The sequence below is a fragment of the Hibiscus syriacus genome, unplaced genomic scaffold (assembly GCF_006381635.1).
Source record: "Hibiscus syriacus cultivar Baekdansim isolate YM2019G1 unplaced genomic scaffold, ASM638163v2 tig00117012_pilon, whole genome shotgun sequence".
Lineage (NCBI taxonomy): Eukaryota > Viridiplantae > Streptophyta > Magnoliopsida > Malvales > Malvaceae > Hibiscus > Hibiscus syriacus.
In genome coordinates this window covers 1,059,608-1,068,101 of record NW_024063524.1, presented here as the reverse complement: position 1 = coordinate 1,068,101, position 8,494 = coordinate 1,059,608, and the positions used below count along the sequence as shown (strand labels likewise).

The window sequence follows — 8,494 nt, the reverse complement described above, 5'->3', positions numbered from 1 at the left end:
TTTTTGGTTTTCCTTCTCGATTTTATCCTTGTCTTCTCTTATTTTTGGTTTACCTTTTTAGTATGTATGTTCCAAGCTCCTCCATGTTCTTCTGTACGGGTTGTTGGTTATTTAATACTTTGTTACCTTCTAGGTCTTGCAATACTGCAAATCTTGAGCCTTGTTTATCTCTTTTGTGCTCCTATTTCTTTAAATTTTGTTCTTGTTTCCTTGGTCTTCTGTTTCTGGTTGTAGCAACCATCCAAGGTCTGAAATGGAATTGGCTCTCCGAATTGCATGGTTTATCCACATTAATGGGTGTGATGTGATTGGTTCCTCATTCCTTTGGGGTCCTTCTCAGTTCACTCCACAACCCTCCTTGGAGTGGCAGTAAATTCCACACTTGAAGCATATTTGATGTAAACCTTCGTATTTGATTCTTTGAATGAAGTTTTCAATTCATAGGCAAGGTAGGAGGGGCTTGTTCTGATCTACGACAAGGACGAGTCTTGCAAATCTGTCGCACTCTACGACGTTAGTGTTGTAGTCAATCTTGATGATCTTTCCTATTGAGCTTACTATTGTTTGGAAGAGCATCTTAGTATGGTATCTGTAGGGGAGTCTTGGAACGATTACTTGAGAGGGAGGTTGTTCTGATGTGGAAAAACTCGTTCTCCTAGATTGAACTGTAAAATACCTTTCAGAAATAGTCCATGCCCTTCGATAAGATCCTTCACATTATCATCTTCTAACTCAAACTTGGCGAGATAATATTCATTTTCAAGATCCACCAGGTAAAAGTTGTCCATAGGTTGCCATATAGCTTTGATTCTGCACAGAAGCGCTCTAAAATCGATCATTTTGTCTTGTAGGCGAATGATAGTTTTGTGTCTCATGTTCCTATCTATAATATCATGAACTCTAGTGGAGAACCAGATTCCTGGGAAAGATCCACTGAAATCCACATCCACGTCTCCTTCTTGGAAAAGAATTTCTTCTTCGATAGAATTCTTAACACGTTCTTTATTTTGTTCTTGATGACTCGTCAGCATTTTTGCACCATTTTTGCACAAGTTGTTTGTTTTTCTCCATAGTGCTTTCTTTTCTGTGTGGGGGCAATACTTGCCTGTCATTTTCGACTTCTTGCATGCACTTATCTTGCGCAGTTACATCGATCTCCGACAGAGAGAGGTTTTGCCCTTCTTCCCCATTATCTTCTCTTCTTTTTTTTTCACCTTCTTTGTTGCCTGATCAGTCTCCAGCGTTACTGGGGAGCCAGGACTTCCGCGAGATGGGAAAATTCCAGAGCATTCATCGCACAGAACCCTTAACAAGTTAATCTAATTATTGATAAATATGAATATTTAAGTTATCAATTTTGCTTATTTATTAGATACAAATTGATTAGATGCTACACATAAATGACCAAATCATTCATGTTTAGCTTAATTATTGTGTTATTTATCATAATAGTCACTTTTATTTTTATTTTATTTAATTTTAATTATCAATTTTTGAAAGATTAAGTTTCAATCGCTTATTAGTATGTTATAATTTAACCATTGAATTGTCAACTCCCGTAACTTTGTTAACTTGACATGTTAAAAATGATTTTTTTTTATTTTAAGTAATATACTTTAAATAAAAATCAAATGTTATTCCATTCATTTTCACCTTATTAACAAGATCTAAAAGCTCTCTCAAAGTCAAAATATGGCTCAAATATTCATCTATTGTCGCTCACCACCATCGGTTACTATTAACTGTAGTTATAAGACCTAAAATCTTCAGTTATTCTATTTGCATATCATTTACAAAACTAAATTCCCCACACAAAAATCATAAGACATCCTATGAATTGTAGAAATATTATTTTAATAACCTAAAGTATGAGTGACTGCATCTTATTTAGAGTATACTTCTGATTAAAAAGAAGGAAAAGAGGCAAGTGCGGCAGCTGATAGTGGAGCTGCATTATTGCAATTCCAATAGAAAGATGAACAGATTATCGTAAAAATGGACCTTAGATTCCAGAAATAGATAAGAAAACAATGTAAAACATGATTCCTATTGAATTGAATCAAACAAACAGTATAGAACGTTTAAAATAACAACTTGACAAAGATGAACAGAAAAAACTTGACAAATGTTTCATGCTGCATGCAAGTGACAAGAATGGGGTACAAAACCACCAAGTGATGCCAACAAGCAAAGTCCCAAGTATCGGAATATAGCAATCTATCTGCTCGGGATTGACCAGCACGGGAAGATAGGATGATACCGACGAAATGAGTCCATACAGGGCCAAAGCCTCGGCGAAAATGAGGATAAGAATCATTCCAACAAACAGCTTTGGTTGTTGAGCGTTGGCTCTGCAAAGAAAAGATAAATCAACCAGGCATATTCTTGCAATTGCAAAGAAACGACGGGGCTATATTCACCAGCAACAGTTCTCAGCTCCTCTGAAAGCATCGGCAAGATTTTAAAAGAAAAATCTTCTCTTTCAAAGCTGTAATCTTTTTAACTTCCAAATATCTTAAATGAATCCAAATAAACTGAACCAAGTAAAATGCCAGCTAATCCAAGTTAGAATCCACTCAACAACAAGTTCACTACATTAGTTTTATCAGAAAATTTTGTATAATACTGTGATCATATGCATGATTTTGCATTCACTACTATAATTTTCTGAAATACAATGTCAAGTACAGTTACTTTTTAACTACTATAATCAGCTTCAAAAAAATCCACGCAGCCAATGAAATTTGATTCCTGCAAACAAAATTTCAATTCTAAAGAGATGTAACGCGTAATAGCGAAAGCAAAATAGATGGCAATACCTAACGCCAGCATCGCCGACGATCCCAATAGCCATGCCCGCAGAGAGACCAGCGAGGCTACAAGCAAGACCAGAGGAAAGATGAGCATAGCCATAAAAAAGGTCGTAAGATTTGGCCTTTGGGTTAATCCCGGTGCTAATTATAACCGCAATGATCAACCCATAAATACCTAAAACTCCAGCCATAACAACCGGCACGATTGATTTCATCACCAGCTCCGGTCTCATCACTCCCATCGACGCCACTCCTACTACGCTCTTGGCCGTCCCTTACGCAGCTCCCATACCTGAAAAAAAAACCCCCATTTGGTTGGGGAAACTACAATCCATTAATAACCAGAAATTTTCAGAGTTAGAGGGTTGGGGTTTTTTTACAGGAGAAAACGAGGGCAGCAACACCGCCGAGGAAGCCAAAGAAAGGAGCAGTTTCATCGCCGCTGAATGTGGACGCCATTTTAGACTCTCAGTTTTTCAACAATTCCACCGACGATTTGAACAGATTCGTGAAACTATAATTGTGACAATCTCCGTTTTCTTCCCAGATCAGAGGAGATCACAGAACCAGAATATTTCTCATGGATCCTCGTGAATGTAATAGCGCCGTAACCAATAGCATTAAACAAGTCTCAACCCTTATTTGGGCTATATTTTTATGAGCATATTTCGGCTGAATAAGACCAAATGCCATTATCTTTAGAAAAAGGCCTCTCATTTTTTAAGGCATTTGATTAATGAAAAGAATCATGAAAGTTGGAAGAGAAATGTGATTTCAAAGCTGTTTATAATCCAATATGCTGTTCAATGATGATGTTCAACAACAGGTTGGGAAAATGGTAGAGATTACAGACAATTGTACAGCAAGAGTTAAACTGGTTTACAAAATATACTTCAAAACTTTGGTCTCCTGGAACTAATAAACAAATGGAAAAATGGCTCTCCGATTATGTGGATAGTCCTCGAACTTATGAAGGTACCACCGGTGAGTTTCGGCTGCAACGAATGAAAGATTAGCCACCTGAAAAGTCAGCCACCAATGGGATACAAAGTTATGAAGGCAATCAGTCTAATAACCTTTACTCGGTTCTGGAAAATGGATATGGAGGTTCAAAATACCACAAATCCAAGAAGTAGCCATATAGTAAAGTCGGTTCCTCCGCTCGCAACCAATATACCAGCATATATTACCTGTTCAGATTCAAGGAAGTGATGGTCATAACTTGTAAGTTTGACAACAACCATGGCATATACAATACAAAGCATCCACAAGTGAGATAAGAATATCACCATCTCAGCTAAATAGTGTGGACTCGAGACAATTTCGAACCAATCTCCATGCGGAATTCCATATTCAGCAGTTTGAACTCCGTGCTCTCTAAGTGAACCCTGTATTTAAGACAGAAATCAGCATCCAATGAGCAAAAGATGCAGTCATTTAGAATCAGCACAGAATGATAATATATCATCATAAAATTTGGAATTAGCCACAAGCAAATAGAGATCCAAACAGTCGAAAACACCTACAAGAATTCGATGGCACCAAAATTGATGGAACCACCCCAAGCACATATAGCAGCACCAGCCCATTGGCACCATCGAAGCCTTGTTATAGGTTTCACATATCCCAACAAATCAAAATCATGAATCGACACCATTTCTTGGCCTTCAACTTTCAATTCAGCCACTTGATCAGCTGCAAAATTAAAAGCCTCCAGTGCACAAAATGTACAGAGTGATAGAGGTGCTGCTGTATAAAAACTGCAAATACATTCATCATACAATCAGAACTATATACAAACTACAAGGGCATTAAGATTATCGACTGATCATGCTCAGTCAAAAAGAGTTCATTATTACTCTAATTGCACAAGCTTTAATCAACAAGGAATCAAATAATTCATCAATGGCAGTTCATAAACTTATAAAATGTGTTGAGCAACTCACTAGATACCGGTTAAGTATCCAAAAAGTGCATCCTAGCCGAAGAACTATAGTTGAAAACATGAAAGGTCTCATAAAGCCTACTCAGGACATGAATTTCCATCAACAGCAACAAGAACACGGATTTCCAAACATTGAATCTATCTTCAGCCGACGTAAAACGAGACTTGTGTACGGAAAAAACATGTGACCCTCCTGTCAAGTGACCAACGGCTGCAACATAACTCAAAGGAGCAACTTTGTGTGCAAAGTACCAAATACCCATTAACAAGATTGTTGTCCAAACCACACCCAGCAAATAAAAGTGCAGAAAGAAACTCTGTGGAACTGTGAACCTCTACATTAGCCACAAACCCCCCCCCCCCAAAAAAAAATTAAACTGTTTAGAGGAATGAAAGCTGAAGGGAATTCCTTAAAAAGGTGATAAAATCCAAAAGAAAAATGGTACTTACATGGGATGAAGATGGCATAATCTTTCCCCTCTTTGCAAAGCTTAGTAAAAGGGTGTGAAATGAATTGAGACGTGGAGAAGGGAGTGAAGCGATGAGGACAGGAAGAATCCCAGCTATCCATGCCGCTCTTAGAAGCCAAATAAGGCCTGTTTTAATGGTGCTAATTGACTGTGAAGCAAAATTTTCCATCAAAATTCCAAGTAAATTCATTTTTTCCAGCATCAAACGAGTATGAGAGGAAAGAACTTGCAAGGGGCATTGCAAGCGAAAGAAAAGAATATACACTATATGGTAACATGTCAACAATGTGGCATCATGTGTAAAGCTGGGTTTTTGGCCCATTACCGCGAATAGAAATAAAAGCTAGGGTTTTAGGTCACATTAAGTTTTAATTAGGGATCTAAGGCATTTATTATAATGTAGAAGAGCTCGTCACCTCGATGTGAAGAGTTTTATAAGATATTATTAATTTTTTTGATAATATACTTAAAATTAGAATTAAAAAAAAGACATTGGACACCTCGAGGTGACGAGTTTCATTAGATTTAAATGCATAATCGTTTTATAGCCATTTGAACTCGTTCTGTTGGCGTGACAAATTCCAATGGTCATTTTGAGAATATTCATTTATAAATAGGAGTTGAGTTATTATATGGGAACCGAATCAAGCAGTCGTGGGAAGAATATTTCAGGCAATTTCCGAAAGATCATTTTGCTTATGATTACTCTGATATTGATGATTCATATTCAAGCTCGTCTTCATATGAGAAGTGGGTGAAAGAGTCAATAAATTTGATTCTTGATTAACATAAGGAGACAAAAACAGAAGAGGATAAGAAGAAGAAAAATGAAGACTTAGAAAATCGACGAATCAAACAACTTATCAAGAGGAAGAAGAAGAGGAAAAGTTGTTTATTTTGTTGGAAAAAATGTTTTAAATATGTATGAATTTAAGTTTAGTTAAATATATGTATGAATTTGATTTTAGTTAAATATATCTTATTGATATTGATAAATTATCTAAAACATGTACAATAGACAACATTTGAAACAATACAAATACGAAGGTTTATCGGCCCAGTTGATATTTTGGAAGATGTGGACATTTTTTGCTAGTGTGGCCTTCACCTCTGTAGTGGCCATAAAGCTTTGGTAGACCTTGCTTTTGTTGCAGATCATCCATATCAGTATGAATTCGACTAGATTCAGGACGACCCTTTAACTTCCTTCGTAATTGTGTATTAGGCAACCATTATACAGAAATAGTTGTGGCCAATATGCAGCGTTTGGGAGATACTTAAATTCACAACTATATGTTGTGCATATGTTGCGTATAGTATGCAAGCTATAACAACATCAATGTATGTATGGGTCTACATTGACATGCATACATGCAATAACCGCGTGAGTGCATAGGTGTCTGAAGGCTTGAAATCGGCACAATCACATTATCTTCTATTCAAATTACTAGTGTATGTGGCAGAATTCCCACCCTCTTGGGGTCGATCAAGTGCTTGGACATTGTAATCAAATCGAGTCTGGCGAAATTATGAAGATATTGATGTTACATGTGTTTGATTTTTTCATTACTTTCTCCATATCTAAAGCTCAATTTCTGCCTTTGTTGATCATTGCCTCCATTTGGGCAAATTCGTCTGCCCATAGTTTACCCAATCTGAAGTAAGTCTCCTAAACAATACTTGTCACCAAAAGATGTCTAGTCCCTTTAAGTACTGAATTGATACATTTGGCAATATTGGTTGTCATATGACCGTAACGTCGACCTAATCGTCATATTCTTGTGACCATCTTTCTCGAGGTATTTCAACTACAAAGTTATAAACCTATTATCCATATTTCCTCAGATTTTCCAACCTTGCTCGAAAGTTCGGTTGAAGTAAAGCGTATCTTCAAAAATGTTAGATTTAAGTATAATAATAAATGAAGAACATAAATGAAGGAAAAAAGAATAAGTTACCAATATTGATAATCTCTTTCTCAATCTTCTTATTCTTAAACCTTATCATAGTATTTGACGTAATATGATGTATGCAATACGTCGGGAATACATATGGAGGCAACCACCTACTTTCTGGTCTTTCAATCATGGCCAACAACCCAGGTGAACAGTCAAAGATCATACAAACCCCATTTTAAGTGACAACATATATGGAATTCCTGATATAAGTATAAGAGCGAACAATGGTTCTCACGATGAAGAATTTTATTGCGTGCAACAGATGTGGAAGCTCATTGTATGACTGATCCCAATCACCGTACAATAATCTCCACCAAAAGCTTAACGTATGCACATATGGCATCAGAATCTAAGTGTTTGTGGTCTTGTATTAAGGACGTCAACGTACAAATATATTGGTTGTGGAACCTTGTGGCTTCCCACAACATTTTTTGCTGTAGGTATGACACATGTACCCTCCACTTACATCTGACATTTTTGTGTATACACTTGATAAGGTATGTCTTTTAATCAAACTCTGCAACAGTGAATTCAATACGAGCTTTTAGAAAAAAAAACTTCTTAACTACTAGTTGGGAATCCTTATTAGTTTCAAACTGTGACCAACTACCAACTCTGTTGATCATTCTTCCGATGTACGCTAGTGGGTTGTCCATATCCCTGATATATCAGGAATCTCAGGATTCTTTATGGAATCATAGCTTATATCATGCATTGCAACTAGATGATGATAGTGAGGCATTTGGGATTATGGCATCTCGGTTTGACTGAGTGTTGTTGAATGTGTCCAACCTCGCTGATGATTCAGGTGTGCATGACCACAAGAAACTATTGCCTCCTAAAAATCACCCTCTATATCAAAACATCGGCCCTCTGAAGTAACCTCTGCGATATTATAAGCATCAATTATTGGTGTGTCATCATCTAGCATTAGGGGAACAAAAGTTTCATTATCCTCACTAAAATCACCAAGGGTTTCACCGAATCGCCCAACAGCAGTTGAGAATGTAGGAAAATATGCAGTTTCAACGTATAACTCAACCGGTTGATTATTTGAATATTGATGCAGGCCAACCATAATAACTACATCGCCATCGTCGTCAAACTGGATTGCTCCATATTTGACTAAAATCTCTTAAATTAGGTGTCGATAACTCAAACATGAGATAGAAGCTCCAAGTTTTCTCTCAATTTTTTTCTTCATTTGTCGATGTGATATATTTACAGGGAACATCATGCTTACATGCTTCTGTGACATAAACATAACACCATCATCATTTCGGTGACTTGGCCATTGAGTGAATGATA

General features: G+C 36.8%; 2 pseudogenes; both read right to left on the bottom strand.

Moving 5' to 3' along the window:
* Window positions 1–1,145: 1,145 nt before the first annotated feature.
* On the bottom strand, window positions 1,146–3,439 carry LOC120195347 (annotated as a pseudogene).
* A 197-nt stretch (window positions 3,440–3,636) lies between these two features.
* Window positions 3,637–5,460, bottom strand: LOC120195391 (annotated as a pseudogene).
* Between the last annotated feature and the right edge of the window lie 3,034 nt (window positions 5,461–8,494).